This window comes from Euleptes europaea, chromosome 1 (genome assembly GCF_029931775.1).
Source record: "Euleptes europaea isolate rEulEur1 chromosome 1, rEulEur1.hap1, whole genome shotgun sequence".
Classification (NCBI taxonomy): domain Eukaryota; kingdom Metazoa; phylum Chordata; class Lepidosauria; order Squamata; family Sphaerodactylidae; genus Euleptes; species Euleptes europaea.
In genome coordinates this window covers 147,529,780-147,556,517 of record NC_079312.1, presented here as the reverse complement: position 1 = coordinate 147,556,517, position 26,738 = coordinate 147,529,780, and positions in this window count along the sequence as shown.

The window sequence follows — 26,738 nt, the reverse complement described above, 5'->3', positions numbered from 1 at the left end:
AAAAGCTGGCAAGTAACAGGTGACAACTAGCATCCAATCACAGGGGTAACTGGAACTTTCTGGGCGCTTTGGCGGGTTCAGGCCTTACCTGTGTTCCCAGGGGAAGATGAGCAAGTCCCCTCCTCCCATCTCCTTACTCAGATGTTTCTCTTGAGCTAATTAGCTTGGCTCTGGGAAGAGAATTTGAGAGTCCTAACAGATAGTGCACACCTGCAGCTTGATGTGAAGCACTAAGGCTTAGGATGGAAATGTACAGGCTGACCAACTAGAGAGGACTCTAGATGTTAAAGAGACAAGATGACTTTCTGACTTGACAGGGGTCTTTTAAAAAACCAGTAATTGCTATTACAGTGCAGCCCAACAACATTGTAACAGCCTGTTGCCACGATCTACTAGTTCCTCTGAATTCTCCGATTCTGTAGTTCTGCAAAGAGAAGGGCTATAGGACAGTTCTAGCCCACACACATTGCTCTCCAACCCCTGATGAGCTTCTCTTATCCCCCAAGTCAGATGGGCTACTTGGCGGTTGTGGCCAGTGAGGTGATGGTGGTTGCAAGTAATCAGCCTTGGCCCGGCATGGTGAGAAGATGTAGCAAGATTGTGCTGGGGGCAGAGAACATCAGGGACAGCATCGTGCAAGTACAGAGCTCTCGACTGGCCAGCACTGACCTGCACGGGCCGAAGCCATTAACAATCTGCTGACCAGTTAGAAGCTGTGTGCATGCATGTGGCTGGCTGATCCAGCTGCTCCTCCCTCTACCAACACCCACCAATAAAAACTTGGCAGATTCTCTCCCTCTCAGTCACAATCCACCACACCACTTCACCTGCCACTGTGCTGGGTACTGGCAACTCCAGTGTGGGCTGTCTGCATCACTGGCTTCCTGCTTTGAACACATGGGTGTCTTGGATGACAAGGTTTCAGCCATCCCTAAGGACAATTCTAGTTGTGCATAATGCAGTGAACTGAGAGTACAGCAGGCTTCCATTTGGCTTGCCCAAAGAAAAGTACCTCCTTCTGGAGAGGTTCAAGATTCCAGACTTATTGTGGGGAGATGAGGCCTTGTCTTTGTTTTTGTAACTTTAGAGATTGGCAATCCTGGGAGGCATTCTGTATGAAGGGGGGGGGGATCAAAAACACATGCACAAATTAAAGCCATCAGAAACTCCAAGACTTGTGGGCAAACTCTTGGGATACTGGATTCAGTTTCCCCAGAACATTCTCTGTCTTGCACCAAGGCAAGCTACTGGAATTTTGGAGCAAGATAACTGTGCAGTCAAGAGGGTTTCAATTAAAGAAGTGTATCCTAATTTTCAACTGAATGGCCTGCTTGGCTGATGCATTTAACCTGGAGTGGTCTCTAAATACTAACAGGCAACTTTCCTGTTTCAGGCCACAGCCCAAAGGGAACACAATGGAGTCTTGTTTCTGGTAACTCGAGAAGCCTTATTCCTGGCTCTTTAATTTTAGACTCCAACATGCTTGCATTCCTCAGCATTACAATGGCAGATATTTATACCCTGGAATGCAGCACCCAGTGCTAATTTAACAAGCCTGGGGTAACCAGAAGCTGTTCTCTTAACTTGGCTGGAGCAGAGATAAATCTGGAGCTGGGCAAGGTTTTATGGTGCTTACAAATCCTGGCATTTGTCCTTTTCTTCTCCCTCCTATTTCTCATAAAAAGCTGAGCTGACAATCCCTGTAAATTCACTGGCCACCTGAATGGACAAGCCAGCTGCTACTAATGAGAAATGTGAAATGGCAGCGAATCTCAGCGGAGGCAAAATTGGAAGTGTTGCAGCATGACCGGACTGCCGAAGGCAAGAGAGGGAGAGAGAGAGAGCTTCTTCTCACAGAGGTGACATGAGTGTTTGCTTTGCTTACACAGCAGCTCTTCTTTGATGGCTCTTCAGAACAGGGATGGGAGTCCTGCTAATGGAACAGAGGAGACCTGGGTCATTGGCGTCTCATGACAGCCACGAGAGTAGGAGAAACAGTCCTGTCTTGCCATATACTTTCTCTTTTAAGCATAGGCTTTTCTTGCCATTTCCCCCAAAAAAGTGTTTGTAATTGTTATCCTTTTTCAGTTGAATTTGTTCCAATCCATTGTCAGTTGCACCCAATCCCATATATTTTGTGAGGAGATTGCCCCCGGGTGTTGGTACCACACCCCTCCATCATCCCACCGGAGCTCAAGGCTGATGCTTCCTTGGCTTCAGACATGGCAAGGGAGGAGTCAGAATCCTCCTTGCTCTCCCTGGATGCTCTAGTGCCTGTTGTGAAGGCCCTGGGCCAGCAGCCTCTCCTCCCAGGCCTCAGCATTCCAATCTCAATTTATAGAGGGGTAGCCCTCCCCAGCCCTCCCAGACCCCACCCCCTGAAGTTCATATAGGGAGCTTTAGTCAGGCCTCCTTTGGGACATGCATTTAGCATATGTTCTTTGCCCCACTGCTCGTCTGCTGTTGAGCAGCCACGACACAACTCCGGTAGGTGCGGGGGGGCAGGCAAGCCTCGATGGGGCTTGCCCTGCCCAAGTTGCCCCGGCCGTTGTCTGGGGCAGGAGGCAGCCTTGGCCTCCTTCTCCCGGCCTCATCCTTCAGGTCAGGGGTGGCGGGCAGCCTTGGACCCTTTCTCCCCACCCCATCCTTTGGGCCCCAGGTAAAGGTAATGGTGTGTGTGGGGGGGCGAGACATGGCTGGCTGCATATTTTTTGCATTTTAAATTTTATAAATTTTATTTATTTTTTATAATTTGGGGGGTATAAAGTGTACATAAATTTGGTGATGTAATCATCCTGCCTGAGGGAAGGAAAGAAAGAAAGAAAGAAAGAAAGAAAGAAAGAAAGAAAGAAAGAAAGAAAGAAAGAAAGAAAGAAAGAAAGAAAGAAAGAAAGAAAGAAAGAAAGAAAGAAAGAAAGAAAGAAAGGCTGGCTACAGACAAGTGAGTTGCAAGCAATGTGTGAGAAGTCTTGCTTCCTTTTTCCCACTGCCACTGCTGATCAATAGGTTTTATGGGTTTTGAAACAGCATGCTACAAAACCTGCAAAATCTGTTTACAGAGCCTCAACACTCCCTGCTCCAATTGACCTCCAGCTTTCTGAAAAGATATAATGTGTCTCCAGTCAGCGACACTATTGGAGGAGAAGGACTTGAGATGCTCCTCTGACCTTGATGTCACAGACACAGCAGGTACTTGAGGCATCAGTATATTCCTTACATAATATTGTGTGTGTGTAAAGTGCCGTCAAGTCACAGCCGACTTATGGCAACCCCTTTTGGGGTTTTCATGGCAAGAGACTAACAGAGGTGGTTTGCCAGTGCCTTCCTCTGCACAACAACCCTGGTATTTCTTGATATTAGTGAGTTAAAAACTCACACCTGGAGAACCTGCATTATCAAACTGAATGTAACGCTCTGGAGAGAGGGAGCATTCTAACAATAGAAAGGGGTAGGTTTTTTCTCTCTCCATGTTTTCATAGGTAGGATGGGGTTTGGTTTCTTCCAGGACATCCAATCAGAACCAGTGCTTAGAGCATACCACAGAGTTCAACCACCAAGACTGTTCCTAAAGAGGTCTGCAGACAGAGATAGGAACAGTCACATTGGAGCACAGCCCCTTACACCAGTATACTCAATTTACACAGGTCAACAACTTCCACCTCTGTTCGTAGACTGGACGAAGACAAACGAAACAAAGAGAAATCACAGTGAGTTCTTTACTTCCTGGTTGAACCAAGTTTTCTTTTCACTTTGCATTACTGGTTGTCAGTTTTGTCCCTCCTCCTATATTTCAGGTGGGCAACTCTACTTTTTTTATTGCGTACAGTATCACATGAACATTCACTTGTTCATTCTTCCTCTTTAAAACAATTGCCAATCCATTCTGCGGACTGGGGAGAGACGATGACACAGGTGTGGTCTGCAGGAGACTTTTGCTGTAAACTTGCAGGATGAGCTCATCACTGGAGAAGACAAAGGACTTTTGGATTAAGTACAGTGAGGACAAATTTCAAACTGGCACCATCTAACAAATGTTATGTTTCTCTTCACGCTTTATGCGGACTGTTCTGTCAGGTTAATAGTTATGGCCTGATAATGAAATCTCTTTAATTGAGCATCTGTGGCCCCGCAACATCACCTGGCCTTAAGCCAACACAATCCCAGCAAGATACAGGTAGGAGTGATGTCATCTGTGGAGCCATGTGGACATAACTGGAGTCAAACCAAAAGAAATTCACCAAAGGGCAGCAAGAAGGCAGGATGACCATGGGGGAGGGCAAGCCCGCCAGCCCCATAGCGGGATTCTTCCTAGTGGCTGTTTTACAGACAAAGCATAGAAGGGTTTGGACAGCCCCCTCCCCCGAATTTGTTTCTGGCTATGGGGATCATAAGAAAACTCCCACTGTGAAATTGACCAAAGGGGGGGAATCAGCCCAGCTCTGTTCCTCCCAATGTATGTAAGCACATACTGTGAAATTGACCAAGAGGAGGGTGGGGAATCAGCCCAGGAGGTCAGGAAATCTTGTCTGGGTCAGCCAGCACCCCCCTTTTGTTTTTGTTTTTTTAGTGCAATTATAAAAATGCTAAAAATTGTAAATAAAAATGGAAAGCAGCTGAGGGAAAGAACATGTGTTCCCTGCCCCCTGACCAATTTAAGCAACTCAGTGGTAAATTGCCCAAATGGGGGGGGGGAGTGAGGGAACATAGGGTCTTTCCCTCAGCTGCTCTTAATTTATATTTACAATGTTAGTGGTTTTTTACTAAATGCACTAAAAAACAAAGGGGGCAGCAAGCTCTGGGTCACCAGCCCCTGCCAGCCCCACAGTGGGATTCTTTCATTTGATTTGAGCCAAGCAGCCATTTTACAGGCGCTAGTTTTACATCACGGCATTCTATATGTTTGCTCATTTGAATGTGGCTTCTTGATTAAGGAGCTATAATCCCAGAACAACAACACCCACTGCTTTGGTAACCACTTTGGCAATCTATCCTCATATAACTTCCTTAAAGATACATGGATGCTGTGCACACTTTCTCCACTAAGCACTGTTCATAATGGTCTGAGCCTGAACTTGTTTATTCATTGTTATGCTTGTATTCTTCCCTCAAAGGAGGTCAGAGTAGTGTTATCAGCTCATAAAGGAGGGGTTGCCAACTCCAGGTTGGGAAATTCCTGGAGATTTTGGGACAGAGCCTGGGAGATTGGGAAGGGACCTCAGCATGTTACAATGTCACAGAGTCCACCTTCCAAAGCTGACACTTTCACCGTGGGAACTGATCTCTGTAATGTGGAGATCAGCTGTAATTCCAGGAGATCGCCAGGCCCCACCCAGAGGTTGGCAAGCCTTCTATGGAGTAAATTAGGCTGAAAGATAATGACTTGCCTAATGCAATTCCAGGGAGGTTTAAAAAAAAAAACTGGACAAGGATTTGAATCTAGAATTTTGTATTCTAAAGTTCAGGCCTTGAATTTGAAATATTAATAAAAAAGAAACAAGAAGGGGATCTGCGGAGACATGTGGCTATGGGGAAATTTCATCCCTTCTAGCCTCCTCAAGAGAGAAGGCAGCATAGATTAGCTCAATTTTGTCAGATCTCATAAGCTAAGCAGGGTCAGTGCTTGGAAGGGAGATCTCCAAGAAACACTCTGCAAAGGAAGGGAATGGCAAACCACCTCTGCTTCTCACTTGCCTTGAAAACCCCTTGCTGGGGTCGCCAGAAATCAGCCTGTGACTTGATGGCACTTTACACACAGCCCACTCCTCCTTTCCTCTTGTTCTCCCTCTATTACTCCCATCCCCTATCTACCCAGTCTCCCTGCAAACCCACCCAGCCATCTCTTCCCCCCTGCTCAATTACCTAGTTCTCCTCACTCAACCATATTTCCATCATTTACTTCCCCCAGCTGATCCCTACTTAAAAAAAAAAATTTTTTTTTGCACAGCATCTTGGATTGCTAGGTAACCAAGGTACGCTAGGCAGCCCAATATATTGACCAGGCTTTTTTGCTTTGGCCTTTTTAATAAACAGTTTTTCCCCCCTTCAACTTTTGATATATTGGTTCCAACCTGGGAAGTTACCCCAGGTTTGCAAAAAATAGATCCGGTCTTGTGACTTTTGACCCACACAGCGGGTCCACACATTGCTATTAGAAATGTAAGGCAGGTCATTTGGGCATGCACAGAGAGCATTTTCATCACCCTACCCTAACCACAACAAGCTTTGATATAGGTAGAATGTGGGTGCAGGGTTTCCATGCTAAAATCACACTTCAAGATAAGACTGAATTCTGAAATCTTTCTTTGTTAGGTTTCTTAACCACAGGCTGCCACTCTCCATCATGTGTCCCAACAGGCTAATCCAGAGATACGACAGGGGCACAGACCGTAGGGATGGAGAGGTGATACGAAACAGCAGGCAAAGTCTATATGACCAATGATCGCTAGTGTTCCATCATTGTAAAATTCTGGTTAAGAGTTGGAGAAAATGTCCCAGAAGTGATGCTGAGTTGAGTACTAAGTGATTTGTTTTGGCTACTAAAGTAGGTTGGAGCCAGTAGTTAAGAGTGGGAGATTCTAATCTGGAGAACCAGGTTCAATTCTCCACTCTTCCACATGAAGCCTACTGGGTGACCTTGCGCCAGTCACAGTTCCCTCAGAACTTTCTCAGCCCACAAGGAGGCAGGCAATGGCAAAACACCTCTGAATGTCTCTTGCCTTGAAAACCCTATGGGGTAGCCATGTCAGCTGTGACTTTTGGCACACACACACACACAAGTAGGTGGTTGTAGACTTAGTATGGAGCAACCATCACCAAGGCACTCTGAGGGCCCCCTTGTTTAATTCTAGCATACTGCTACTTGCACCTCGAGAATATGAGTTTTTGAAAGCTGAGCTCTGTTGTCTCTAGAATTGATGTGAGAGCAGCATTAACAGCCTGGAACCCAGTCTGGTCAAAAGCAAACGATGGCTGGCTCCATTTGAATAATAAAATGATTTTCATATTTGGTCCCCATTTGACCAATCCTGGCAACCACCAGGAAAGGAGAGATTCAGCCAGCTGAAGCTAGGAGGCAGCAACCCATAGCTCAGGCTCCATAAATTATCTCCATTGCAGGGCCACAGTTGTATAGAACCCACGTGTGAATGATGAGAAGTCATTCAGGCGCCTGCAAAGAGGTTCAAACTTTTGCTGAGTGTGGGGCAGGCAGCTAATTGAGAGAAGAGCAGCATTAGCAGATAAGGAAAAGGGTCAAAGACGCAAAAGCTAAATCCTTGACCTGTTATTTAAGAGGTCAGGTAGAGTTCAATAGACTACTCCGGGCCAATTCACTCAATTAAAATATTAAAAGTCCAAGTCAGAAGCTCAGGGATGGGAGCTAAATCTTGCTTCTGCACACAGAGCAGAGGGGGGGACGACTAGGGATTATGAGAACATTCCTGCCAGGCAGTGATGGAAAATGTGGGGGGGGGGAGGGAAGAAGCCTATAAGCTTTGCAAGGGAGCGGGTAGGAGGTGGAATGGGTGGGGTTTCAAATAACATTAATTGAAAAAAGCACAACTTGGTGTGGATGTACCAGCACCAGGAGATAATGTTCACTGGCATTTCAAATGAAGGGGACCGAACATTGAAAGTATCAGTAGGATTTACTGTTGCGCTTCGTATTGTGTGTTTGGATGGTCAGTATTTTCATCCAGAATTTTAAATTCCTACTCAAACCTTTTGAGCTTGTTAGAATCACTGCTAGCAATGTACTGGAATTTGCCCTTTTCCCTCTTAAAAAACCAAGTTTCCTTTTCTGGAAAAAGGAGGTGGAGAACAAAGAAAGTAAGGATTGTAAAAATATATTGGGAAAAGTTAATGTTGTCATAGGAGTTTGTTGGGGAAAGAGAAGGAATGGTTACAGGAACCGAAAGGCTGCCGATTAATGTGTGTGTGTGTGTATAGCAAAAGCCTGAGGGCTATTTCTTCACCCTTGGGAAAGGGCCATTTGGAGTGAAGAAGCTGCATGGGGAGTGTGTGTGTGGGAGGGAGGGTGTCTGTTTCCCCCAGGAAAAACCGTGATGGGGCTTTTGTTACATGCATGCATGTGATTATGTAGTTAGACCCTTATACCAGTGCTGTACAAAACAGCTGTTTTATTCAAGCAGTCATGATGGAACTACATAGTGTGGTGGAAAGTGCCATCAAGTCACAGCTGACGTCTCATAGGGAGAGATGTTTGCTGGTGTTTTGCCAGGATTGATGCGGAGGAGTGGGGAATCTAACCCAGTTCTCCAAATTAGAGTCTGCCACTCTTAACCGCTGCACCACGCTGGCTGTCTACATAGAAACTACAGAAAAATGAAGACCAAAACATGCAAAAATGTAAAGTGCAGGAAGGCTGGAATGTGACTGCATGGCCGTCAATGGATTCACAAACCTTAAACAAGCACCTTCTGTTTTGAATAGATGCACAGCATTAGTGGGAGAAGTGCTGAAGACATGCTGGCATGTGTCAGATCACTCTAGACTTCCACCATTTTTTGCTCTCCATACAAGGGACTGCTGTATGCATCACAGACCAGACTACTATAAAAATCTTTATTACAAATCTAGGGGAAGGAAAGTTTTAAAATGTAACCAAAAATAAACTTGGGGTGGGTGTGTAACTTTAAAAGATGCTGATGACAGAAACTAATTTCCATTGAAAAGAAAATGAAATACAGCAAACACAGCAAATGAAAAGCATTTGGAAGCATTCGCAACATACACCGAAATGTCACAAAATATCATTGTGAAGACAAAATGTTTTCAAACTTTGGAATATTTAGGTGCTATTTGCAAATTTGGATAATCTGAATCTGAAATTTCATAAATTAAAATGGGTGTTTCAAAGAGAAGATTTAAGTCTGCAAGCTGGACAGTGAAGAAAGCTGATAGGAAGAAAATAGAGTCCTTTGAAATGTGGTGTTGGAGGAGAGTGTTACAGATACCGTGGACTGCCAAAAAAAAAACAACAAATCAGTGGGTTATAGATCAAATCAAGCCTTAACTGACCTTAGAAGCTAAAATGACTAAACTGAGGCTGTCGTAATTTGGTCACATTATGAGAAGACAAGAGTCACTGGAAAAGACAGTCATGGTAGGAAAAGTTGAGGGCAGCAGGAAAAGAGGAAGACCCAACAAGAGATGGACTTTGGTTCTTGTAGGTTATCCGGGCTGTGTAACCGTGGTCTTGGAATTTTCTTTCCTGACGTTTCGCCAGCAACTGTGGCAGGCATCTTCAGAGTAGTAACACTGAAGGACAGTGTTACTACTCTGAAGATGCCTGTCACAGTTGCTGGTGAAACGTCAGGAAAGAAAATTCCAAGACCACGGTTACACAGCCCGGATAACCTACAAGAACCAATGAACTCTGACCGTGAAAGTCTTCGACAATAAGAGATGGACTGACTCAATAAAGGAAGCCACAGCCTTCAATTTGCAAGATCTGAGTAAGGCTGTCAAAGATAGGACATTTTGGAGGACTTTCATTCATAGGGTCACCATGAGTCAGAAGTGACTTGATGGCACTTAACACACACACACACACACACACACACACACACAGGAAAATTTAGGCTTCATTGCTGGGGGAAGGTTAAATTTGGGTGGCAAGGCTCACATTTTGCCACTAGATTGAATAGATGTCTAGGATTCCTGTCTCATTACCAATGCTGATTTTTCCACGCCTATTACCCTTCTGAATATCACACCTAATCCAATCCTGCCTGCTATTGTCATTTACCTGCTCTTGACATTTACATGCTATTGCCATTGGGTGCCTGAATTTACTCTTCTCTACTTAAGGACAGATGGACTCACATTCTGGTAGTATCTGAAGAAGTGAGCTGTGACTCACGAAAGCTCATACCCTGCCAGAAATTTTGTTAGTCTTTGAGGTGGTACTGGACTCTTGCTCTTTTCTACTACATTTTGCCACTAACATTGCAGTTTTGAGCACCAAAACGATGACATTCTGAGACACTTTTATATTTTGGTTTTGACATTTTAAAATATGTAAAATTAATTACATTTGAATAGAAGCTGTCTTTCGTTTTAAGACTGGCCATAATATTTGGGTACTTGAGAAGAGGGTGGTACACCTGGACAGCAGAATGAAACCTAGGAGTGTTGTGTTTAGAGGTCTCCCTAGCAGGGTTGCCAACCTCCAGATAGTAGCTGGAGATCTCCTGCTATTACAACTGATCTCTTGCCGATAGAGATCAGTTCACCTGGAGAAAATGGCCGCTTTGGCAATTGGACTCTATGGCATTGAAGTTCCTCCCCTCCCCAAACCCCGCCCTTCTCAGGCTATGCCCCGAAAACCTCCCACCAGTGGCAAAGAGGGACTTGGCAGCCCTGCTCCCTAGTCATGGACTCAGGGGATAGCCATTCCATTCCCAGTATGCCATCTGTAAAACAGGAACAACAGCAACATAATTCATAGGTAATTCACAGTGGGCAGCCGTGTTAGTCTGTCTGCAGTAGTAGAAAACAGCAAGAGTCCAGTAGCACCTTAAAGACTAACAAAAATATTTTCTGGCAGGGTATGAGCTGTGGCTCAAAAAAGCTCATACTCTGCCAGAAAATATTTTTGTTAGTCTTTAAGGTGCTACTGGACTTTAAGGTACTACTCTTTAAGGTGCTACTCTTTTCTAATAATTCATAGGGTTTATGTCAGGATGTGCAAAAGAAAGATGGTAACACACTTGGCAAAATCAAAATGCTATTTGAAATAATAATAAAAGTGGCTGTAATTCCAATATAATCTTTACAATGCTTAGAATATCCCTTCACATTCTGCCCCACATTACTGAATTTACATGCACTCACCACTGGCTTTGAGTCTAATAGGAGAGAACACCCTTGTCAAGAGCCACACCTAGTCAAATACAGAGCAAAACAGAATTGTTCAGGAGGGCATTCTTGTAGAAGGAGCAAATATGTGCTGTAATTAGGGTTATCACGTCTCCTGTTATGGCAGGAGACCTCTCACCAGCAACCCCCATTGCCCGCCAGCACTCTGTGTGCCAGCAAGAGAAAAATAAACAAAAAAAACTGCCATCAGCCCAATGGCATTATGTCACTTCCAGCAAAAAACCCAGAACTGATTTCATGTCTCTCTAGGAATCACTGGAAACTCTATGGAAGTGATGCAACACCATTGCGCTGGTGGTGCCTCTCCATGTCGCCACCTCCCACCAGTTTCGGCTGTTGGATGCTGCTGGCCGCCAACCCTAGGTGTAATGGATCAGCTCAGGAAGTAACTTTTATCAGGCATGCAGTTTTTCCTTACAATTCCAGCCCAACTGCCTTGTTTTTTTTCTTACTAGGAATCATTGCTGTTAGATTCAAACAAGTGGGTGCCTCCAAAACTCACCGGTGGGGAGGGGAATCCCCCCCATCCCAATCTCAGCTCACCAGCCACTCTGCCCCCCAGTCCCAATCTTGGCTGGCAAGCCCACTCCACATATGCAGATGCTTTTTTAAGAATTGGAGGGATTTAAACCTCCCTGGGTTGATGTTTTTTACTTTTCAGATTTTTTTTTTTTGCAGGCCCCCGAGTCTGCAGAAAAACCTGTTGGGGGGCAGTGTGCCCCCTATCTGCGGATTTAAGTATCCGCGGGCAGGGGGCACATGTGGGAACTGTGTGTGTGTGTAAAGTGCCGTCAAGTCGCAGCCGACCTATGGCGACCCCTTTTGGGGGTTTTCATGGCAAGAGACTAACAGAGGTGGTTTGCCAGTGCCTTCCTCTGCACAGCAACCCTGGTATTCCTCGGTGGTCTCCCATCCAAATACTAACCAGGGCTGACCCTGCTTAGCTTCTGAGATCTGACGAGATCAGGCTAGCCTGGGCCATCCAGGTCAGGGCATGTGGGAATTAGCTATACAGATATTGTTGTAATTTGTAAACGCTCACTGATTGACTGATGTTATATTTTCAGCGCAATCTGGGGAAGGGGGAATACACAGGGAGTTGACTAGTTGATACGGGGTGCTAGCCGGTGTGGCGTGGCAGTTAAAAGCTGTGGATTCTAATCTGAAGAACTGGGTTCGATTCCACACTACAGCCATGCAGTCATATTCCAGCCTTTAGGCAATAGGCATTCTTATCTACTGGCCATCTAGTTCTGCAGGGGGCACCTTCTGTGAGTTGGCAGAGGTACTGTCAGATGTGGTGCTGGAGACTCCTTGACTGATCATTCTGGAGGACTTCAACATTCATGCTGATGATTCCTCATTGGGACCAGCCCAGGATTTTATAGCTTCTTCGACTGCCTTGGGTCTCTCCCAAATTGTGACTGGCCCAACGCATGAAAGAGGTCACACCCTGGACTTAATCTTTTGTTCTGAGCCTTTGAGGGAAGGTTGGGTTTCAGAGCTGGAGATGCAACCTGAACCAATCTGACCACTACTGATTTAAAGTCAAGGTGAATGTGGCCCTGACACCCTATATGAGAGGGGCCAGGTTAAAATGGTCCGCCATGGAGGCTCATGAATCCGACTGGATTCCAGAATGCTATGGGGGATTTTAGGATTCCAAACATGTCTTCTGTTGAGGCCACAGTGGAAATGTGGAATGTGAAGCTCCTTGTCGCTATCTACAAGGTTGTCCCTCGTCGACCTCTCACACCCTTCGAACAAAACTCAGCTCCTTGGCTTACCACAGAGGTGGGTGATCTGAAAAGGGCTAGGAGAGGTCTAGAATGGCACCGGCAGATAAATTGTTCTGAATCTGACAGATAATGCTATAGAGCTCATTGTAAGACCCATGAAGTGGCAGAAATGGCATCAAAAAAAATTACTTTTCTACTATTACAGCATCAGCTAGATCACATTCATCCAAATTCTTCAAGGTAGCTTAGCATTTGCTCATGCCTAAATCTGAACCTTTAATGTTCCAGAAACAGATAATTAGCTGTGATACTTTTGCCAAGTTTTTGCTGATAAAACATTGAGAATACACTCTGATCTGGATGCCAGTTATGACATAGGTACCCCAGAATAAAGGCCTAATACACCACCTGGGCTGTTTATTGATCTTTTTGACCCAGTTTCCATGGTGGATGTGGACAAGATCCTGGGATCTGTGAAAGCCACTAATTGTACTCTGGATCCTGGCTGCTAAAATTATGCAAGGAACACATGAACAAACCCTTAGCATCAATTATAAATCAGTCACTAATTCAGGTTACCTTCCCTTGGCCACTCAAACAGGCAGTTACCGTATCTGTCTACTACTTAAAAAACATCCCTACTGAAAACAATGTGGCCAGTTATCACCTGGTTTCTAATCTACCCTTTCTGGGCAAAGTGATTGAGAGAACAGTAGCGGACCAACTTCAGGTCTTCTTGGATAAGTCTTCTGCTCTAGGCCCTTTTCAGTCTGGCTGCATGCCAGGCTATGGGACAGAGATGGCTCTACTAGCTTTAGCTGATGACCTCTATCTGACTGTAGACAAAGGCTAAGTCTCTCTGCTGCTGTTATTGGATTTATCTGCAGCAATTGATATAGTAAATCATATCATCTTGTTGAATCACCTGGAGGCAGAAGTTAGTATCAGGGGATGAGCGTTGAACTGGTTCAAATAATTCCTCATGGCTCAGACTCAATGGGTTGCTATTGGAAACCAGTTATCATCAGTGTGGGACCTATCTTGTGGGGTTCCACAGGGTGCAATTCTATCCCACGTGTTTTCAATCTATCTATAAAGCCCTTAAGACAAATCATTCAAAGTTTTGGGGTTGGTTGTCATCCATATGCTAATGATACTCTGGTTCACAAACTTACCTGGATAAATTATTAGAGAGTGCCTATTGAAAACCATTTTGTTTCTCCATATTCTGTCTTAACAGTAGCCTCTTGCCCAGAGTATAGGTTGTGCATCAATACAATCAGATGTTGTGGCACATGTAGTCCATCTGCCCAATGGGACAAATAATGGCTCCCTGGGACATTTTCAAGTTGGAAAAATGGCATGAAGAGCACCCTTTCCCCACAAGCCACAGTCCCAGTCCAAACTGAGCTCCGATGTTCTTGGGAATTGAGCTCCCAGCACAAAACTCTCCGATCGCATCTGTCAACAGTCCACACGTAGCTTTCTTTTCAACATGTACCATGAGATGTCTAAGCCTGGAGAAGGGACTTTAAAATAGCATGTGGGAATTTTCAAATGTTGAAAGTTTATGCAGAAATAGTATTACTGTTTCCCAAAACATGCTTTCCCCTCTTGAAATACCCTTTAAAAAACTGAGATCTTCAGGCCATGTTTGGTACTGGCAAGGGATCGTCACAGTAGCCTGAACTGTTTCTTTCCTGTAATGTAAAATCTCTCTTCCTTTCCCCCTTCCCCCAATAAAGAAGGCTATCCCATTACCACCCAACCATGCCTCCTCATTCCCACTGCTCCCACCCCCCTCTCCATTAAACTGAGTTAGATTAATTGCTGACACATCTATATTCACCCATGTCCCCTCTTCTTTTGATTACCCCCTGACAAAGATTAATTGAAGGTGCTATAGGAGGTGAAAAGGCTGGCTGGGCATCTGTGTGTGTGTGTGCGTGCGCACGCCTGCACATAAGCACATGAGGGTGTACTTAAGGAATTTTTGCTGGAGGATTTGGCAGTTGCTATGCATGTAGTGCAATAAAAGAAATCTGATGTCCTGGATGCCATGTTTGGGAGACTGTTATGGCTATATATCGCCTGCTTTTGTCCACTATATTAAAGGCCATTATCAAACTAGAAAATGGAATTTGAAATTGTGATATTATCATCAAAGCTGCAATCAAACAAGCATTTGTCATATGAGAAAGCGGCCCAGAACAAGCAGTTGTACAACATGGCTTTGTGCTTCCAGCAAATAAAGTCCTCCTACTTGGATATTCTTCAGCCTGACGATTTTAACTCAAGCTGAGGCCACACAAAACATCACCCAGCAATACCATGTTTGGAAAGCAATGTACTGAAGGGTTCCTTTCCCTTCCATTCTCACATAGGGTTGCCAACCTCCCGGTAGTAGCTGGAGATCTCCTGCTATTAAAACTGATCTCCAGCCGATAGAGATCAGTTCACCTGGAGAAAATGGCCGCTTTGGCAATTGGACTCTATGGCATCGAAGTCCCTCCCCTCCCCACACCCCGCCCTCCTCAGGCTCCGCCCCTAAAACCTCCCGCTGGTTGCCAAGAGGAACCTGGCAGCGCTATTCTCACAACATTTCAGGTGCCTTGACTTTCCCCCCTCCTTCTTGAGACTGGGGCCAATTATTTTTGTGCACCTTCTGATGGTGCATCCAATGTGCCCTTAAGCACAAGGTCTGTTTCCATGACTGTTAGATGTCGAATTCCACCCACAGGCAGCCCAATCCAGGGGAGGGGAGGGGAAGGGAGGTAGATCCACCATGGCTGGGAGCGGCCTCCTCAGTGGCTTCCTAGCTGCAAAGTAGAAAAACAAATGAAAAGAAAAACAAAACTGTCAGATTGCCTTTTGGTTCTTCACTGAATGTCTTCTGAGTCCTTGCCTAGCCATGCTTGGGCTGACCCATATAAGCGGTCAGGCTCCTGACATGAGTTAGGCCAGTGTTCGCTTGTTTACTTTGATGTTCATTTGCTCTGTTCTTCCCACTCCCTGTCCATTCCCCCCTCCCTTGCCTTGGCCTTGAGCGGCTAACGAGCAGCGCCGTATTTAGGCTCCGTCCTCCTCCTTCCTGCCAAGCACTGTTATCTAGTCATTTCCCAGGCCGTTTGAACCTGCACCTGTGATGTAATGATGCTTTTAAGTTATGCCTAGTAGCCTGGCTCCTCATTAGCAGCTTTGAAACTGCAAGTTGCCTTAGCTTGACCTGTTGCTTCTACAATAAAGTTTACCTGCTTCTGACTTGGCTGTCTGAGCGAGTGGCTTTTTGGGAATTGCCCAGGTTGGCTGGAGAGCCTAACAAAAACAACCCAAACCAGCCCATTGAAATCAACAGGGCTAGGCCACCTTTTTGGCCACGCCACTGTGAGAAGGGATGCTCCTGCAGTAGAAGGAGTTAAGAAGCTGCCTATAGGCAGCTCCACCCCCAGGAATGCCTCCCAGGATGCCGGAATGGGGACTTGCCGGAATGCTGCCGGGACTTTCCCATCTCCTCCATGCAGCCCAATAAGCCCTCTTGAAATTTTATTCCTGGGGATCAGTGAATCTTCAGGAAGAGCATAAGGGGCAAGGGGAGAGTCTGCAATGTGAGGGGGCAAATGAGTGACTCCCCCTATTCCAAGGATGGAAATACCCTCAAGTCTTCAGAACAGCATGGTCAGATAATTTTAAAAAAAATAATGGATTATTTGGGCTCCTACCTTGTTTGATAACCTTTATTCTGATTTTTATGGTATGCTTTTACAGTTTTGCTGTAAGTTCCTTGATGTGCCTCATTGGTGAAAAAACAGGATAGGACATACGTAAATATACATAATAAATACACACACAATACAAATATCTCTATATACATGTGGAGCTTGTGTCTTTCCCCAGAAAATTACATTCATATATTTTACACTAAGTGGTAGAAGGTCACCCACATCTACCTCCTCTGGAAAGAATGAGACCCTTTCCACTAATTTAACTTTAAAAGAATAAATAAAAGCTTTCAGGAAAATTAGCAGCAAGGGAAAATACACAAACACTAAGAAAGTATTGGCATCTGTCAAAGAGAACATCAATATTGATTGACCAGAGAGGTAAATATTAACCAAGTCAATGCTGAGGTCAATGCTTAACTCAAGGGACAATAAATTTACATGAGCTGGGACAACAAAGTATGTGTCTGCATGGCTACTCACATTCAGAAACAGGCATGACAGTCTGCTGAATTGAAGTGTAGTAGATTCCACTCAGCAGGTATGTGCTTACTGGGACCAACAGCTTATACCAGAGGATGTAAGATACCAGAGGTATAAGATAGACCACAGTTAGCTGGGGAAACCTTGACCATTTTCCAGTGGACTGGGATTCTTGTAAAGCACGTTGATCCTTGGTCTAATTCAGGAAGGCCCTTCTTATGCTCAAAAATTAGTGTACACGATCAAGCTCTCTTAACATCAATTATTTATGCCTTATTTATGCCTCTCTTGTAACAGTTATCCTGATTATACAGTGATGGTTTGTACAAATGAAACATAATGGTGGACTGCAGGGATTCTAGTAAGGAAAAATAGTAGGCCATCCAAGATTGGAGTTGGTCAGTCCTAGTTTATACAGAACAAAAATATATTACTGTTTGTCAGGGCCTCTATACATTGGTGGAAAGTTCTGTCAAGTCACATCTGACTTACAGCAACCCTGTAGGTTTTTCAAGGCAAGAGAGGATCAGAGGTGGTTTGCCATTGCCTGCCTCCGCATCTCAACCCTGATATTCCTTGGAGGACTCCCATCCAAATACTAGCCAGGGCCGACCCTGCTTAGCTTCTAAGATCTGATGAGATCAGGCTAGCCTGGGCTATTCAGGTCAGGCCCTCTATACATTAAAGGTAAAGGTCCCCTGTGCAAGCACCAGGTCATTCCCGACCCATGGGGTGATGTCACATCCCGGCGTTTACTAGGCAGACTTTGTTTATAGGGTGGTTTGCCAGTGCCTTCTCCAGTCATCTTCCCTTTACCCCCAGCAAGCTGGGTACTCATTTTACCGACCTCGGAAGGATGGAAGGCTGAGTCAACCTTGAGCCGGCTACCTGAAACCAACTTCTGTTGGGTTCTAACTCAGGTCGTGAGCAGAGCTTGGGACTGCAGCATACCACTCTGCTCCATGGGGCTCTTACTCTATACATTACAGCATTTTAAAAAGGTACATACAAAGGGTATGTGACAAGCTGGTATTAAAAAGCTGTTGCATCACATAGGAATGCTCCTTGCAGATTCAGCACTGGGGGCAGGCTAGGGTTGCCAACTGACCAGTTTTTGTCCTCCTTCTCCTTCTAGCCAGTTGTTAGATAAGGAGTTTTTTCATATACTGGATGGAATATGTCAGGAGAAAAGCCAATTTTCAACTTTTTGTGATTTTTAAGGTAAAGGAATTTGCTGTGCAGCATCTTAAAGCCTCCACAGAGCAAAGCTTGCAGCCGATTTCTAATTTCATTTTCAGCCTGGGCTTTTCTATGCCTCAAAAGCAGCTTCTCTAAACACTGCAGCTATTGTTGACTGTCGTTTCTTCCCTGCTGTTATGACCTCAGTAAGAAAACTGAAAGGGGGGCAGAGACAGGGAGCTGTGCACTGTAGATGAACTAGTATTTTCTGCTGGTGCTGCCTCTTGACCCCTCTGTGCTCCAACCCTCGTATATGCGGTGTCTGTGTGACCAATGTGTTTGGCTTTGCCATTGATTAGGGACTGCGTTGTCAAAGTTATGCCTTCCAAAAGTTAGCAGTCCAAGCTGCAGTCGTTCCTTGTTGAGTATACACCTGAGTTTGTCACCATGTAATGTGATAAAGTGGCACTTCATAAATTGGACATTCCCTGGTGAGACAATAGTGAGTGCCTTTGTTTGTATTTGGAGGGCTGTGTGACTCCACTCTCTCTCACATCCAAAGACATTTAATATTAGGCATTGTGCATACAGAAACCAGTACTTGGGCTCCATGCATACCATTCAATCTAAAGTAAATTCTGTTCCTCTCTCTTCCCATAGGTACCAAACAGCTTTGCTTCTAGACTATATGAGAGAAATTTAAAAGGATCCATAAGAACGTTTATATATATATAAGTGTGTGGTCTAAAGCAAGTGTGGTTCAGTGGCTTTGTTATTCCTTTAATTACAATACCATAGCTATACTATATATTGATCTAGTGTACTTCGTTTGAAGGATGGGAGAAATCTTTCACCTCATTCCTGAGGGTGGGGGGAAAATGGGCTCAGGAGGCAGGAAAGGGCTTGCGTTGGCGCAAATGCCACTTGTACTGTCTAAACTGGCATGGGCACCAGCGGAAGAGAAGTTAGGCAGGTGCAATGGGGTGGCAAGCTCCATCATAGGAGCGGAGGTGCAACAGCCACACCAGTGCCAGAACAGCACTGGGGCCCCCGCCATCGTCAAAGGGGGTGTCCCCAGGGGCGTTCCCAGAGGTAGTCCTGTTCTGGCACTAGGTTTTCGTGGTGTAGTTATGCCAGATATTTACCTGGTGCTGTCAGAGTCATGCTTCTTTCTGTTCCAGTTCCAATGTCATGCTTGCAGGGCTTGCAAGGGTCATGCTGATGTCTGTATCTATTTGTTTTGCAAATGTATCCATTGGTCTTGCTGTTCAGCCTGCCAGGAGTCCAGGCAGGCTCTTGACATGAGTTAGGCCCATTTCTGTACAAGTGTGTTCTTTCGTTTTATTTCTCGGAACAATCCAAGCTGTCCCCGCTCCTTCCTCCCCACTCTGCTTTGACCTTGAGCGTCTAGCAGGCAACTTCAGTGTTATGGCCTGCTCACTCCCTACTTCCCACCAGGCTCCGTTATATGCTTTGTAGTGTGGATCGCCATTATCAGCTTTGAATTTGTGGATTGCTTATGCTGTATCCTGCGGCTCCTGAATAAACGTTTACCTGCTTTAGATCTGCCTGTCTGAGCGAGTGACTTTTTGGGATTGCCGAGGTTAGCTGGAGAACCTCACATTAAGCTGCTAATCTTTTTTGTTTGTTTGTTTTGTTTTGTTTTTTGTTTTTGCTCCGTTCTCCTCTCCCAACCCTACGTGTGGGTGGCTATGGAGGGGAATGGAGATGACAGGAAAGAAGGAGACAAGACGGTGCCTCCGAGTGAGCCCGATCCTGGCATATCGGGGGACAAGCCCATGAAGGAGAAACCAAGTGGCACTGGGAAGGGTGCAGTGCCTAAGGTTTCTCATGTTCGATCCTGGTTGGAGTCCCCCCGACCTTGGATGGGGTCGGGGGCAGATACTAGTCACCGGAGACCTGCGATTTCTGGGATGCTGGAGGGGTTTGGGGAGGACCCGATCCATGGAGAATCGTTCTGGCAGCGCAAGTGGGAGGAGGAACGCCAGCAACTCCGTTTTGAGAAGCAGGAGATGGCAGAAAGGATGGATGCCATGCAAACCTTGATGCAAGAAATGTGGCAAGAGTTGGGCGACTTGCGGTGACAGCAGCCTCCGCAGCCGCAGCAACCTCCCGGCAACCAACCGTTGGCTCCAGGTAACCAGCCACCCCCACCGCCGCCACCCCCGGGGCAGCCGGGTCCAACGCCTCCAACCCGACGTGATTTGAAGGTGACCTTTGATGGGTCGAGCGATCTGTTGTCATATTTTCTGATCCAAGTGGATGTGTTCATGCATGAACAGGGGCCAGCCTTCCCCTCAGACGAAAGACGGGTTCAATACGTTGAATCGCTGCTTCAGGGAGAAGCGGTGGCGTGGATGGTGCAACAGTATGAACTGTGCTCTCGAGTTTTGAAAAGTTTGGATGACTTCATGATAGCCCTCTGCAACAGGTTGGAGGACCCGCACCGGGGGGGGGGGGCGAGCCAAGACGGCTCTTCTGCAGCTGCGCCAAGGGACTAAGTCGGTGGTGCTGTATGCTAGTGAGTTTCAAGTGCTCTCGAGTAAAATCCTGGACTGGAGCGAGGCCACCCAAGTACAGTATTTTCGGGAGGGGCTCAATCCCAAATTGCAGCACTGGGTTTTCATGCAAGAGAATCCTCCAGATGTGGAGGGATGGGTGCGGCATGCAGCCGACATCGAAAACCGTAGGCAGCTGTTGCAACGTTCGAAGCAGCGTACCGCACGGGAAACCAAGCCCCGTGGAGACAGGCCAGGTGCCCCTAAAGACTTTCGGTCCGTGCAAGGAGGGGGTCTGTCAGTGGCGGAATGGAGTAGACGTTTCCAGAGTGGTGCCTGTCTTGTTTGCGGAGGCTTGGGGCATTTTGCCGCTCGTTGCTCATTCCGGTCCGAGAAACCGGCCCCAGTCCAACCAGCAGCTGTGGAAACGGAGAAGGCGCGCACCGAGGGACAGGCTCGCCGCAGAAGCGCCCCGCCAGGACGACGTAGGACACCCCCAGCTCTTCAGCTTCAACCCACCCAAGAACCACCGAAAGCAACCGGCTCATCGGAGCCGCGGATTACAAACCAAGACTCCACTTCCTCCAGTGAGGGGGATGAGTGGAGCCCGCTGGCAAAAAATGCCATCGGTCTGCTGTAAAGGGAGCTCCACAGCAAGCCATTCCGGACCTTGAGCAAGGAGTTCCAGTGATGGTAAGCGATCATGAGGACAATGTGTTCATTAAGGTTGCCCTTGCGTTACCTAGGGGGGGACCCGTATTGCGAGTATCAGCGCTAGTTGACTCAGGCTATGCTCGGACTTTGATCAACGAAGAGACTGAATTGCGGGTGAAGAGGGTTGAGTTGCCTGAGCTCATTCAGTTTGCCCAGATGGACGGTAGTGACTTTATGGGGGGGGGGGGCGTCACGCATAGAACAGCCCGGGTTGCCATGGGAGTTGGGGAACATTGGGAACAGCTCCATTTTACCACAGCCCCCACTATTCAGTACCCCATAGTGTTGGAGATGAACTGGCTATGTGGTCATAGTCCTACCATAGACTGGAAAGAGCGGACTATTAAGTTTTCGCAAGCTCAGTGTGACTGGCACAAGAGGGAGGTGGCATTCAGAGAACAAGCAGCCGCGTTGCAAGAGCAGCCACCAGCAGAGGCTCCACCGCCTCAACTCCCCAAGGAATATGCACAGTTTGCCGATGTATTTGATGTGCATGAGTGTGATGAGTTCCCCCCCCCCCATCAAGCCACTGACTGTGCAATCGAAGTATAGGTGAAGGCAAACTCTCGAAAGGGAAAATCTACCCCATGAGCCCTAAGGAAAAGGCGGTGTTGAGAGACTATTTGGACACTAATTTGGCAAGTGGGTTTATACATCTGTCCTCAGCGCCTCACTCGGCACCAGCTTTCTTTGTGAAGAAAAAGAAGGGTGATTTGCGGCTCTGTATAGATTTCCGCAGACTCAATGCGGTCACGCAGACTAATGCCTACCCCCTTCCTCTCATTCCAGATCTGCTTGCACAATTGAAGGAAGGTTGGATTTTTACTAAGCTTGATTTAGTGGAAGCGTACCATCGCATTAGGATCAGAAAGGGAGATGAACATAAGACTGCCTTCTCTAGTTGCTTTGGAATGTTTGAATATTTAGTAATGCCGTTTGGGTTGATGGGGGCTCTGAGTGTCTTCATGCAAATGATCAATGAGGTGTTGCATGATTTGTTATTCAAGGGAGTTATTGTTTATTTGGATGACATTTTAATATACACCAAAACCATGGATGAGCATGTGGCTCTAGTGAAAGAAGTGTTAAGTCGGTTGTGTGCCCACAAGTTGTACGCTAAGGTTTCCAAATGTGACTTTCATCAGTCTTCTATAACGTTTCTGGGTTATATTGTGTCACAACAGGGACTTGCTATGGACCCAGAAAAGGTGCGAGCTGTGGTGGAGTGGGAAGTCCCCACTACACGCAAGCAACTGCAACAATTTCTCGGTTTTGCCAATTTCTACCGCAATTTTATTAGCGACTTTGCGCAAGTAGCTTTGCCTCTCACCTCTCTACTGCGGATGAAAGGAAAGGGGTCCGCAGCCACGCTGCCGTCTGCCTAGTTACTTTGGTCTCCTGAATGTCAGCACGCATTTGATACGCTTAAACGGTTGTTCACGTCTGAGCCAGTTTTAAAACACCCTGATTGTGAAAAACCTTTCATTGTTCAAGTAGATGCTTCAGATGTTGCCATGGGAGGGGCACTCTTACAAATGGGTGAGGGTGGCCAGTTGCAACCGTGTGCATAATTTTTGAAAAAGTTTTCCCAAGCCAAACTAAATTGGGCCATTTGGGAAAAGGAGGCAGCGGCCGTGAAACATGCCCTCACAGTTTGGCGACATTTTCTGGAAGGGGTTGACGTCCCGTTTGAGGTGTGGACTGATTACAAAAAATTCGGAGGCCCTAAAGGGGTCTAGAAAATTATCAGCCAAACACATTCGTTGGGCAGAGTTCTTTGCCAAGTTTCGGTTCTTGTTAAAGCATGTTCCAGGGAAAGAAAATTGTCTGGCTGATGCGTTGTCCCGACTCCCCCAATATCACAGTCAAATCGACCACCCCATTGATTCTTTGTTCACTCCAGAACAACGGGGGGAGGTGCCAGGATTGGCCATAATCACTCGGTCTCGGAACCGAGCCATGGATTCAGACCCGGGAAGCGGACTCCCGGAGGCTTTCCGTGCGAGGGTGGCTGAAGCCGCGCACCAGGAAGAAGAGAACCAAAAGCTTCCTCAAGCCCTCACTCGCCAGGGGGAGTTGTGGTTTCATGGGGTGAAACTGTATGTTCTGGAAACTGTTCGGAGGGAGGTGTTGGAAATGGCTCATGGGGTGAAGACCGCAGGACATTTTGGGTTTGTCAAATCTTTACATTTGTTAAGGTGTCAATTTTGGTGGCCGGGCATGCGAGCGGATGTGGACCTATTCGTGCGCAGTTGTCCCACCTGTGCAACCTCTAAAAGACTTATGGGAAAGCCCCCGGGACTCCTCAAGCCCTTGGAAGTCCCGTCCGTTCCCTGGGAAGTCATTGCCATGGACTTTATTACGGATCTTCCCCCCAGCCGAGGGAAAACAGTGTTGTGGGTGGTGACGGACTTGTTTTCTAAACAAGTACATTTTGTTCCTTGTACGGGCTTACCGATGGCCCAAAAACTGGCACGCATGTTCATTACACACGTGATGAAACATCACTCGTTCCCACGCAAGATAATCTCCGACAGGGCCCCCCAGTTCGTGGCTAAGTTTTGGAAAGCTTTTCTAAAACTAATGGGGGTGGAACAAGGTTTGTCTTCAGCACACCATCCTCAGACGGATGGCAGACGGAACGTGTGAATTCTGTGTTGGAGTGTTATTTGCGCTGTTACGTGAACTATCACCAGGATGATTGGGTAGTTACTGCCTTTTGCTGAATATGCCTACAATAATGCTCCCCATTCGTCTACAGGGTACAGTCCCTTTCAGGTGGTGTATGGCAAGGATTTCGGTCCTTTTGGGAACATAGAACTACTCCAGGAGGAGGGAATAAAAAACGAAGTGGGAGATTGGGTTCAAGTGGTTCAGAACACATGGCCTTGGCTCCAGAAAAATCTGGAGCGACGTAAACACAAATACAAAGAGCATGCAGATAAACATCATTCCCTGGGGTGGGACCTTAAGGTGGGGGATCAAGTCTACCTGTCGGACTCTACGACCATGTAAAAAGCTCAGTGACAAGTATGTAGGTTCCTATCCCATTACAAGGGTGATCAACAAAGTAATTGTAGAGCTGGCGCTTCCCAAGGCCCTCAGGGGAATACACCCGGTGTTTCATATCAGTCTGCTCAAGCCCTATGTAGCGGCCCACCAATTCCACCCCGAACCTAAACCCGAGGTACCAACTGTGGTGGGAGGGGAGGTACATCTAGAAGTCTCTAAGGTCCTTGATTCCAAACTGAAGAAAGGAAAATTGTACTATTTGGTACGTTGGAAACACCTGGGACCAGCACATGATGAGTGGGTAGCAGCCCCACACGTAGCAGCCCCCCGTCTGGTATGACAATTCCATGATGCTTACCCCCAAAAGCCTCAACCTGTCTCAGACCTGGGAGGAGGGGCTTAAGGGGGGCAGAATGTGAGAGTCATGCTTCTTTCTGTTCCAGTTCCAATGTCATGCTTGCAGGGCTTGCAAGGGTCATGCTGATGTCTGTATCTATTTGTTTTGCAAATGTATCCATTGGTCTTGCTGTTCAGCCTGCCAGGAGTCCAGGCAGGCTCTTGACATGAGTTAGGCCCATTTCTGTGCAAGTGTGTTCTTTCGTTTTATTTCTCTGAACAATCCAAGCTGTCCCTGCTCCTTCCTCCCCCCTCTGCTTTGACCTTGAGCGTCTAGCAGGCAATTTCAGTGTTATGGCCTGCTCACTCCCTACTTCCCACCAGGCTCCGTTATCTCCTATTTCCCAGGCCTCTTGGATTAGCACCTGGGATGAGTCTATGCTTAAAGTTATGCTTTGTAGTGTGGTTCGCCATTGAATTTGTGAATTTCTTATGCTATATCCTGCGACTCCTGAATAAACGTTTACCTGCTTTAGATCTGCCTGTCTGAGCGAGTGACTTTTTGGGATTGCCGAGGTTAGCTGGAGAACCTCACAGGTGCAGCCCATTGAGCCCCATGCAATCAGCTTCCCGAGGGGAATGCTCACCTTGGCATTGCCCCTCCCACTGTTCCCTGGAGGCTGTGGAATCTGACCAAATGACTAGTCAATGGGCCCGGGCCAGAAACGGCCATACCCCCACAGAGGCAGCCCCCGGCTTGATAGGTAATCCCTCATAAGCACCACTTTTCTCAAGCCTCACCTCTGACAGGTAAGGCTCCTGCGGCTTGAGATGCTGTTGGACAGCTCCCCAAGGTGAGGACTTGGAGCTTTTGCACCTCTCCACCCCCAGCGGGGCATCCAGTCAGAAGGCGATCCCTTGTGGGACGGGTTCCACGGCCCGCACCCAAATCCACCTGTGAGACTTAGCGTCAGGGTGCTGCCACTCACGCTGGTGGTGAGAAACCTGGCTATTCCCCCTCCCAATTTCTCCTCTCCCTTTGAACTGATGCACAGCTGGGAGAGTGAGGTTCACACCTCACTGAGGTCAGCCCCAAAACATGGACACACTCCCCACCAGTCGGTAATTCCTGCCATGACACCCAGTCCTTTGCATCCCTGAAGCCAGCCTGCAGTGCTCGCTGGGGAGATGGCAGCCCTGGGGGTAGGTGGAGGTTGGTGGATGTGGTCGAGCACCCCCTGTCCGAGATGAGCCTACAGAAGACCATGAGTCTGGGTCCACAACCCGAGCTCCTGCTCTCGTTGCAGGTCAGCAGTCTCACCTTGGAGGAGGCTCTGCACCACAGCTTCTCCCTCGCTTTGCTGGTTGTGCGGGGACAGACTCCACTTTCCAGACGTGGCTGGAATCGTCCAGAGGCCTGAGGGTCTGGTGCCTATGCCACCACTGGTGTGCACACCTGTCCCAAGAGTCCACCGGTGCACCACCACCCCATTCTGTAGACGATCTTGTCCTCGACATGGCAAGAACCACAGTCTCCAGGGACCCACTAAAACAGCTCTGTGCCCTGGCCCATTTCGTGGTTCCTGGAGAGGTAGGCTACCTGCATGACCATCATGAGCCCAAATTTGCTTCCCTGCCCATCAACCCAACGCCAGAACCACTGGCACGAGAAGATGCCTTGGTGGCAACCACTGTCAACCAGGCTTAGACAGATGCCCCCTCCATGGATTCAACCTCAACAGCCACATTGAGGGCCCACTTGGCAGCCCCACCATGTATCCCTGTCTCCCACCATGGCTGCCCCTCTTAATAAAGCACATTTGCTTCTCGGCTGTGCTCCTTATCTCTATGGGTGGGGGGGGGAGTTGGAGGCCAGTGAGCCAAGGGGGTGTGCCCTCAAAACATGGAGCGTTACATGGAGGCTCACAGAACCAGCGGTATGAGGCTACAATGTTCTGCCCAGCCAAACTGCCTCTGGCCGCCTTGGCAACGTGTTACCTAACAGTGGCCCAACAGTGTTCCACACCAACCAGCAGGGTTAAATGGACGTCTGATGAAACCCTGCCTCCGGCATCGCCACCAGCCCTGGACCAGACCTCACAGAAATTTGCACACTGCCCAAAATGGCAGTCCCT